Source organism: Amblyraja radiata, chromosome 14, assembly GCF_010909765.2.
Source record: "Amblyraja radiata isolate CabotCenter1 chromosome 14, sAmbRad1.1.pri, whole genome shotgun sequence".
Lineage (NCBI taxonomy): Eukaryota > Metazoa > Chordata > Chondrichthyes > Rajiformes > Rajidae > Amblyraja > Amblyraja radiata.
The window spans coordinates 32,491,405-32,502,624 of NC_045969.1; the positions used below are offsets into that span (position 1 = coordinate 32,491,405).

Here is an 11,220-nt window from a genome sequence, read left to right on the forward strand (position 1 = left end):
TTTTGAAATAAATTATTAACAATTCACCCTGTCCAACATTCTATATCCCCCAAACAAACTTTGGAACTGAAGCGGGACAGTGAGTCATCACCACTCCCTATCTTCCTGTCCTCACACAGTCAATAACTGTCCAAGAAGAGTAAAGCAAAATTACGATGAATGGAGAAAACACTGCACCTACTTGTAGTAATGGATTCTCTGCTTAAAGCCAAAATAATAAGACAGTGAATATTATATATTCATTGGACTAATGTAATCACTTTGAGGAAATTTAAGCTATGTAAATGTGTTTAGTTTTAAGATAGTTAGTTCTTAGTCACCGTTATAGGTTAGTAACTATTTTGCAGTCAAACTATCATTGAATCACTGATTTTGATGTAGCTGCTTAATAACACAAAGGTTTAGTGTATTTGTAACAGCGGGTTTATTATCTATCCATAGTTTAAGGCTAATTTAATAAAGAGAACTGAATATCACTGTCATTTTAGAAATTACGAGGTGCTACAGCAGCGTTCTGGTAGTTGGCAATGAAAAATTTGGTGATGTTGCACCAAAGTATTCAATATTTATCTTGACTTGTTAATTGTTGGGTTATAATATAATGGTGGACAATCAGCCATATTTGATGTAAATTCATAATTAAGTTAGAATTATTTATTAGCAAGCATTATAAACTGTTTATTAATGCAGCTGGTTAAAAATTGCCAGTGACTATATATTTTTACAGACTTAACCAACGTTTTAATTATGAGTTAACTAAAATGTAATGTCTACATTTTTATTTGTGGTATCAATCAGTAAACAGTGATAGGAAGGTTCTTATATATATAAGAATATTTATATATGTGTGTATGTATGTATATGTGTATATATGCCCAGAGTAGGGGAATCAAGGACCAGAGGACATAGGTTCAAAGTGAAGGGGAAAAGATTTACAAGGAATCTGAGGGGTAACTTTTTCACACAAAAGGTGTGTATGGAACAAGCTGCCAGAGGAGGTAGTTGAGGCTGGGACTATCCCATCATTTAAGAAACAGTTAGACAGGTACATGGACAGGACCGGTTTGGAGGGATATCGACCAAGCGCAGACAAGTGGGACTAATGTAGCTGGGACATTGTTGGGACGGTGTGGGTGAGTTCGGCCAAAGGCCTATTTCCACTCTGTATCACTCTGACTCTATGGGTGATCATCCAAAATCAGTACCATGTTCCTGCTTTTTCCCCATATCCTTTGATTCCCTTATCCCTAAGAGCTAAATCTACCTCTCTCTTGAAAACATCCAGAGAATTGGCCTCCACTGCCTTCTGTGGGGGACAGTTTAAAGAGCACCAGACAATTCCCTTATTTGGACGAAGGCCTGGTGTGAGCAGACAGGGGAGTTTCCTGCCTGAGTTGGTGCTGGGATTTTTGAATGAATGCCCTCTTCCTCACCCTAGCCTTGCCCCGATTCACAACTTTGCGTGTAGCGAGCTGTGGGGGTGGTCACGTGGCGGGGGAGGGGGGTCGGCGAGCGCCCATTGGCCGCAATATAACGCGTCATGGAGGATCACGTGTCTGGGGCGAGTTCCCATTGGCCGGAATGTAGAAGGGGGGTGGGTCACGCGGCGAGGTGAGCTCCCATTGGTCGGCGGGGCTCCGGCGCTGGTCTATAAGAGCAGGCGCGGTGATGCAGCCCGTTGTCTGCAGCCGGCTGCGGGCTGCATGTCAGTGGCCGGGCGCGTCTCTCCGCACTGCCTCGCCCACCCCCTCTCACCACCCACACCAGTGAGAGAGACACTCATGTGGCAACTAATGCAAAGCACGCTCACTGCGAGCGGCGCAATCACCCGGGAGCTTTCGCCAGGAGTTAGAGAGAAGCAAAGCCCTCAATGCACCAGCAGCGACATGTGTGGTCCGTAGATTCCTTTTTTTTAATTCAATTATCCTGCTTATATACTTTCTGGGTTTTTTATTTTGTTGAACGGAAAGACGAACCAGTGATTGTTTTTTTCTCTCTCTTTCTCTGAAGAGTTCAAGTTTCAGCAATGGCAAGATTTGCTTTAAAGATTTTTTTTTCTCCCCCCCCCCCCAAAAAGAAAGCAGTGGTGTAATGGAGGGGACTTCCAGCTAACAGCAGCAGCGTGGTGTCATGAGGAAATAATGATGAAAGAATGCTGATCACGGGAATGATTCAATCAGAGTGGTGAGTAACCTAAAGTATCTATAACCTCTTCGCACTCTGTTTCTGTAATGAAACATTCGGAAATATTGCATTGAATCATCCTGTTTATAGCTTGATTTCTTACATTTGAATGGGGATATTCAAAGGGGCGTGGAGAAGACGTAGTGGATTGTTAACGCTTAAACAATACTCTATCTCTGTCGTCTGGGTGGTCAGCCTACTTTTTACGAATTATTTGTACTTTGTGTTCGATTTCAAATTATATTTACAACCTAGTTTTGTAATTGTTTTCTGTATAAATTTACAATGTGAGTGTTACAAAGTCAAAATATTTATGAGCAGCTTTGGGTAAGAGGACATTGCAACTTACTAGACTTCAGTTCTTGAACAGTTAATGTGTGGCATTTATAAACTTTAGACGGTTCTAAGTTATTTGGTGGTGGCAGAGTAACTACAAAACAGGACTGGTCGAAATGAGACAGATAATGCATGCAGCCTAGTAGCTACGTTTTGAAGTGTAAAAGAGGAAAATAATAAAGCAGCAGCAGCTGCAATAAAAAGTTAGTTTAAGATAAGACTGATGATTAAGGGTGGAGTTCCCAATAGCTATTACAGGAACTGCTGGCGCCAACAGCTCCTACTCTTATTAAAGGTGTGGTCCAATGCCATGTAATGGGTCTGGTTTTCAATTTGTGTGAAAGTGTAATTGCCACACCCCTGCAAACAATCAATGCCAGGAAAAAGAGCGCTGGCCAGTCTACAGCAGGTAATTCAGAGGCATCTAGAATAGGAATCCACACTGAACAAGTCTGAGTTCCCAAGATGGGGCCCGACTTCCTGGTGTCAACACCCACTGAATTTTTCTTCTCCATACCTGGACTGTCTTACTGTTCTGGTATACATGGTCCCAGAATCAAATGGTGAGGCCAGGTCTCCAGCAATGTAATTGGCATGGGTCAGAACAAGTCCTGTCCCCAAAGCCCCTTCTGCAGGTCACTGACTGACAGCAAATTCCTGTCACCAGCACTGCCATGTGCCAAAAGCTATCAAAGTTTATTCATAGTCATAGAGTACGGAAACGGGCCCTTCGTCCCAACTTGCCCACACCGACCAACATTATCTCATCTACACTTGTCCCACCTGCTGCATTGTTTCTCTAAACCTGTCTTATTCATGTAGCTGTCTAATTGTTTCTTAAACGTTGCATTAGTCTCCGCACCAACTACCTCCTCTGGCAGTTCGTTCCATATATGTTCACATATAAATGTTTGTCAATTTACTATAATTTGCTAAAAATGTACTTTTAAGAAATGCATGTACAACTATTAAAAGCATGAGCAGCGTAGTTAATGGAAACTTTTTTTACTCTGTGCACTTCCACAATCCCCACTCAAATGAATGGGAATACTGTGCATCTCTTGGTAATGGACATTCCTAAAGACAAGGGGGATAAGTAGAAAAAGTTATCCATATCTGAATATCCATAAACTTTAAAGATGACCAAAGCTAGTGAGCATTTATTTAAAATCATTGGTATTTTATTAAACTTCAATACAAATCGTATTTATTAGAACTAAGAAACTTCAACATTGGACCACGATTATAATAATGATGCTGCCTACCACCCTGCTCACATAATTTGACACCCACACAATTGCATAAACATCAAACCATCAAGTCCAGTACCTGCAACACTCTATATTTTGCTCAATATTATACCTGGCAGAAAGATCAGTGAACTCGAAGACAATGCCAATGACCTGTGACGTGGGTCAAATGTTGGTACTCTATTCACAACTGTCGCAGGGCAATGGGTTTCTGTATGGTCTATATTGAACTCTCTAAATATTGAGATACAGAATGCCATTCAGCCCATTATGCTTGTGCTAGCTCTTCAGAAACTTGGGGAAGAACTATGCATGAATTTTCTTTATTTTTTCACTGCCTTTTTCCCTTTTGGTGAAAGTGAACTTTGCATTCCACTGCTTTTAGTTGGTGCATTCTTGTCCAAACAACCTTCTGTTGGTCTTCAACGTCTACTTTTGATGTTTGCTTGAATTCAGTTTTGGTAAGTTAAATAGGACTTTCTTTAAAAAGGTTTTGTTTTTAAAGTTACTTCATAAAAGGTTTCTGTGGCGCAAGTCCTGGTACCAGAAATAGATTTTGTGCACCATCTCCATGGTATTGACTCATTCCCAATGAAGCGTTTCTAAAACTGGTCATAGTGGGCCAAAGGTAGTCCAGCTAATGACACATTTTGCATTGCTCATATCTTGTGATATGAGGTGCCTGGAAAAGGTCAGAATCGCTAAAAATATTAATTCCTTCCGCAGATGCTGCCTGACTCACTCAGTTGCTCTAGCACTTCGTTTTACTCAACATTCCAACATCTGCAGTCCCTGTTGTCTGCAATTTACTGCTAGAAGTGTTGCAAGACTGACCCGATGATGCAAAGACATGAGTGATTTCAGTTTTATGGAGTATTATTGTTGTGGGTCATGTTTCTTTGGCAGTTCTCAGATTTAGTCCCCAGTTGTCAGAATTGACAGTACAATCCAGCAGGCAGTCTTCTACTTGTTTCATCTCTGAGATGAACCTCGCCAGAGAAATATCCTGGAACCTTGAAAATCGAGTGCGTTAAAGAAAGAGATTGTTAATGCCTGTTGCCTTACTGCCTCTCCTGAGCAAGTGTGGGTTGCAGCAGGGGACTGGGAGGATCAACCATCGTTAGACCAAATTTGCTTTGGTAAGTGGGTATGAGTGGAGGCTGGTGGGTGAGGAGTGGTGCTGGATAAGTGTAACATTTGAAGGGGTGGTAAGAGAAACAATGTTTGTGTTGATCCACTTTGTGAACCTGTAGAGTGATGGAGACTAGATAATTTCCAGGACTCCAGCTGCCAACTGCCCATTAACTGGTAGATCTTGCTCTCTAGGTTTGGGTTTGTATTGTCATGTGTACCGAGGTTCAGTGAAAAGCTTTGCTATCCAAATAGGTCAGTTATACAATATGTCGATACAATCAGTTCACACTTATGTACAATAGGCAGAGCAAAGGGGAAGATACTGAGCTCAGAATATAGTTCTCAGTATTGTAGCGCATCAGTTCTTTAGATGGCTTCAGGAGCCAGCTGCACTTGGAATTGTGTACAGATTCAGATTCAACTTTAATTGTCATTGTGCAGTGTACAGTACAGAGACAACGAAATGCAGTCCACTAGAATGCTGCAGAATAAGGCTGGGTGAGTTCCATGCATAACTTCCCAAGGGTGTTGATGTTACCAGATACCTATGGTCTGAGGAAGGGTCTCGACCTGAAGCCTTGCTTATCCATGTTCTCCAGAGATGCTGCCTGACCCACTGAGTTGCTCCAGCACTGTGTCCTTTTATGCAGGATGAGGCAGCCTTGTGTGGATGAGATGTCCTATTCTGGAAACCTATAAATTCTTATGTGGTGCTGGTGTCAGGATGAGGGCTCACAGATTTTGGTATTAGGGTATTTTGTTACCTGTTTTGTTCCTTATTGTAGTTTTTAGTATTGAAAGTAAATGGTTTACCTCTTGCCCTGGTGGGTACTATGCGACTAGTCCCTTTGTTATGAGGATTATAATTCTCAATTACGGGCAGCGCAGCTGGTAAAGCCACTGCCTCAGAAACAGAAACGCGGGTTCGATCCTGACCTTGGCTGCTGTTAGTGTGGAGTTTGCACGTTCTCCCTCTGACCACATGGATTTCCTCTGTGTGCTCCGGTTTCTTCCCCTTTCCAAAGACGTGCAGGTTTGTCGGTTAATCAAGCTTCTGTAAATTAGTTCTTGCTCGGTGGGGCCGAAAAGACTGTCTCCACATTGTATCTCTAAAACTAAAAAACTAAAACTAATTAATTAATATTTATACTTAAAGTTCCAGTTTTTTAATATTTGCAGACCAAGTACATGCAACCATTGGGATCAACATGAACTGAATTTTCTCCCTTTATACTTGCTGATTGTGATGGAAGTGCTTCCAACCAATAATGATTCACAGAATTCACAAAGTGCTGGAGGAACTCAGCGGGTCAGGCAGCATCTGTGGAGGGAATGAACAGATGACGTTGCAGGTCGGGAACCCTTCCTCATACTCAATAAGTGACCCGACTCAAAACATTATCCTGACCATTCCCTCTTGAGATGCTGCTTGGCTGGCTGAATTCCTCCAGCATTTTTTGTTTTGCTCCAGATTCCAGCATCTGCAGTTCCTTGTGCCTTTGTGAACTACAGCATACCTGATGCTGGTGGGCCGATTGAAGCTGAATTTAGCAGGAGAACATTAGTTCTCCCACACTGAGGTGCAGAAACTGGTCGATCAGCGAGACATTGAAGAGGATGGGAGAGATTTTGGCCAAATAATAATGACTTCATCATTTCTGTGGCATAGTTTTCTCCACCACAAGCCAAAGCACATGATGTGAGTTTCGCCTTATTACTACCCTTTTTCTAATTGCGATTAGTGATATTGCCAACTAAGATTCAGTTGACTTTTTTCTCAGTGGTCAAAATGGTTATCACGTTGAAATGTCCTAGTCTTTTTAAGGACAATACAAAGGCCAGTGGCGTGGAGCAGTGGGAGAGCCTTTCTTCAGGCTGTCACCTGCAGATTCGCAGTTAGCAGCTGTGAAACGATAACTGCAAATCTTGACATTTGCATTAGACTGCTATCAGCGTTAGATTTTGACTTTAAGAATAGTATCATGATGATCCAGCACATTTCTTAATGCCTCCTTTCTAGAAGAGATATAAACAGTCAGCCCTTAAAATTGGTGTGAACATAGTATTTGAAGGAACTGGATAGATCATGTTCTGTTACTGAAGCTATAAAGTGATTATGAATTTATTCTCAGAATCTTCTATCCAGATAATCCTGACCTCTGTCATCAAACAATGAGGGCAAAATTGGTCAACTTGGCTTTTCATTGAGTAATTGAATTTAGCTTATCATTGTCTTGTGTACAGTGAAAAGCTTTTGTTGTGCTAACGAGTCCGTTGAAAGATTATACATGATTACAATTAGGTCAGGCAGCATCTCTGGAGAACATGGATAGGCGCATTTGTGGTCAAAACCCTTCTTTCAACCCAAAATGTCACCTACAAATCTGAAGAAAGGTTTAGACCTGAAACGTTCCTTGTTCTCCAGACATGCTGCTTGACCCGCTGAGTTACTCCAGCCCTTTGTGTATTAACTGTCATCTGAAGTTCTTTCTGCGAGATATCAACAGGGATTGCCCTCCTTGTGAGTTCCTACTTGTTACACTGTTGCTCACTATTGTTCTCTGATCAATTGGTGTTACAGTAGTAAAGAATAGGTTACTTTTGTACCTCGTTTATACTCTACACCAGGGTTCGACTACCTTGTTCTGCATAGGGGCCAGGACGCATGCCTGAGTGGATGGCGGGCCACATCTATCATGTGTACCACGCGGGCCACATGGATCCCGCCCCGGATGGCAGGCATCAAATCGCGTGTTCTCATAGATCCCACCCCTTCGAGGACGCCACCCAGAGCACTGCCCCCTAGTTACGGGCGTTCACGAACATGGCGCACCTACGGTCCATTGCCTTGGCTCTGTCCTGAAGGCAGTGGCTCAAATACTCACACTCTCTCATCCCCAGCCTATTGACAACGCCAATCCCGACAATGAAGCCCAGACACAGAAGGTGCGTGGCCGTGCTGGCGGCTTTGCACAGGATGCGGTACAGCCAGATCTTGGCGCACATGGCGGCTCAGCAATTGCGGCCGCCAGTGCAGACTTCCTGGCGTCACCGGGCCTGGGCGCCATGGCCTCGAACCCGGGAGGTACTGGAGATGACGGAAGGCTGCGGGCTAGATAATTACGAGGAATGATTTTGGGTTATGGGCTGCATTCAGCCTGGGGGCTGTAGGTTGCCGCCCCCTGCTCTACACTTCCCAGTGTGTCATTTACGTTCTCCTTCCCTGAACATTAGAGTTGAGATGGTGCGTGGCATTGCATTTGTCATATGCCATTCCGGACTGGCCTATTAATCCATTTTATGACCTCTGGTCATACTACTTTGTGGCATGGTGGCACAGCGGTAGAGCTGTGACCTTACAGCATCAGAGACCCGGGTTCAATCCGAACTATGGGTGCTGCCCGTATGGAGTTTGTACTTTCTCCCCTTGACCGTGTGGGTTTTCTCAGCGTGTTCCCGTTTCCTCCCACACTCCAAAGACGTACAGGTTTGTAGGTTAATTGGCTTCACTCCAAAAAATCGTAAATTGTCCCTAGTGTGTAGGATAGTGTTGGTGCACGGGGTGATCGCTGGCTGGCACAGACTTGGTGGGCCAAAGGGCCTGTTCTGCCACTGTATGATTCAACTACTTTGCACCTGATCACTCTTTATGAAATCTAGATATGAAAGACCTAGATCTTTTTATTATTCTTTAGTTCCTCCTTTGAGAAGAAACAACTTGGCTTCCATTTTTTAACTTTCTACAGGTTAATGGGATGGGAGCTTGCATGTAATTTATCGTCAGGATTCAGATTAGATCAGATTCAACTTTAATTGTCATTGTCAGTGTACAGTACAGAGACAACGAAATGCAGTATTGAAACTGGTGTATAGTACTTTAGGATGTGACAATGTAACATTTTGTTAGTGTGCCAGCTATTTTCTTTTCCATGTTTGAGGTAACTAAAATATATATTTACTTTTAATGTGACCCAATGAATCGTCATCATAATTGCAATTTATTAGCCAAGTATCTTTTGCAACATACAAGGAATTTGATTTGCCACAGTCATACAAAGAAAGCTAAAAACACCAAAGAAGGAAAAAGACAAGACAGACCGTTGGCGAGGCTGCCATCGTCGGCGCCACCTGGTGAATAAATCAATATAGTGCTTCATCTCAGAAGTAATCTGGAGAAACTTTACACTTCCAGAGGGTAGATTATAGGGAATTAATTAGAAATAGGATTGATTGGAATGCTCAGTGTTGGTGCCGACTCTATTGGTAGCCTTTCATAAAATATGGCCTGTTTCCATATTGTATCTCGAAACTAAAATGGATGCAGAATCTGTCTATCCCCACCACGAATAAAGAGTATTTAATTATCAAAAACGAAGTGCTGGAGTAACTCAGCGGGCCAGGCAGCATCTCTGGAGAACATGGATAGGTGACATTTTGGGTCAGACCTTCCTCAGACTGAGGTATTTAGTTGTCATAGGGACGGGAACGGGAAAAGGCCATTTTTTCTTCCTGTAGCTTTACAGGCCCATTAACTCAGCAAGTAAGTGTCCAATAATCAATAATGCATTTAATTATCAGCAATACGAGTTGACCCAACGATGAGAGTGTAAACCAAAGTGTGTACATGTCCATGTTGGTGGACACTGGCAGTAGTGCATTCTCTTGAGTCCATGCTGACCATCGATCACCCATTCACGATAGTTCTATGTTGCCCCACTTGAGCCCCACTCCCTACACACTAGGGGACAATTTACAGAGGCCAATTAACCCACATGTCCTTGGGAGGAAACTGGAGCACCCAGAGGAAACCCTTGCAGTCACAGGGAGGCCCACGAACTCCACACAGATAGCACCCAAAGTCTGGAATTAACCTGGGTCTTTGGCACCATGAGGCAGCGGCTCTATCAGCTTGCCCATTGTGCCACCCTATATCTGCCCACTGATTCATGTTCCAAGCATTTCTCTAGACTAGGATAGGAATAATTACTTGTAGATCACCGATCCAGTGCTCTGATGCCCTGTGGGGTGATTACACTGCACTAAACTAGTGCACTCTTTCCATATTGCATTTTATGGAAGGTGACCATGCACCCTATTGAACCTATGCCAACTCTGCATTCCCATTTCCGCTAATGAATTCCCTGTAACCTACCCTTGCACGTCCATCAACTCCACCCTCTTTCTCCAACCATCCTCCTGCACTACAGTTAGTTTACATCACTACAGTTAGTTTACATCACCAGTGTAATCTAAGTTAAAACCTAATATACTCTGCCGCCCCCATCTTCAGCATTTAAAAGCTTAGTGTGAGTCATAGGTATGTCATATGTCGATAAATTAGCCTACAATTCTGACCCACAGATACAAATCTAATCTGACTTTTGAAATTCCCAGTAATCTGATTCTTTGCCCCCACTTTTTTTCCCATCTCTAGACTCGATGTTAAACTTTATAATGTCTTCATCCCTAAAGTAATTTTTAGTTCAATCACTTTTACTACCACCTTGTGTCCATTGTTAAAGTAAAATGGTGTAGAAATACCAAATTCCGTTTGACTGGCATGAAATGTCTGTCCATGGACTTTAAATCCCACTCTTCTGTCACAAGCGGAATGCGCAGTATTGAGCAGGCAGAACCAAAAAATGTTTAAAAATAAATATTGGTTAAAACATGCCAAGGAACCCAAGGCGTTAGAAAGTCCCTAACACTGTACCACAAGCCACGTATGGAGATGCTTTGGTTGTTATTGACAGCTGAATAATTCGGTCTATAGCCAGTTACTAATGCGCCGTGCATTAAATATTTTGAATTTCAATGGTTCACCACAGTTCAGTAAAAACTGTCTCTGTACATACAGTGCCCTCCATAATGTTTGGGGAAAAGACCCATCATTTATTTATTTGCCTCTGTACTCCATAATTTTAGATTTGTAATAGAAAAAAATCACATGTGGTTAAAGTGCGCATTGTCAGATTTTAATAAAGGGTATTTTATACATTTTGGTTTCACCATGTAGAAATTACAGCAGTGTTTATACATAGTCGTCCCCCCCCCCCCCCCCCCCCCTCATTTCAGGGCACCATAATGTTTGGGACACAGCAATGTCACGTAAATGAAAGTAGTTATATTTAGTATTTTGGTGCATATCCTTTGCATGTAATGACTGCTTGAAGTCTGCGATTCATGGACATCACCAGTTGCTGGGTGTCTTCTCTGGTGATGCTCTGCCAGGCCTGTATTGCAGCCATCTTTAGCTTATGTGTGTTTTGGGGCTAGTCCCCTTCAGTTTTCTCTTTAGCATATAAAAGGCATGCTC

At 42.6% G+C, this 11,220-nt stretch overlaps 1 long non-coding RNA gene across 1 annotated transcript in view; it reads left to right on the plus strand.

Annotated features, from left to right (window-relative positions):
* The first annotated feature begins 1,752 nt into the window (after positions 1–1,752).
* Positions 1,753–11,220, plus strand: part of LOC116980638 — a 43,294-nt gene continuing 33,826 nt past the window's right edge. Inside the window, exons 1-2 of the long non-coding RNA XR_004414028.1 lie at positions 1,753–1,893; positions 2,078–2,184. This is a non-coding gene — a long non-coding RNA (uncharacterized LOC116980638). The remainder of the gene's footprint in view (positions 1,894–2,077; positions 2,185–11,220) is intronic.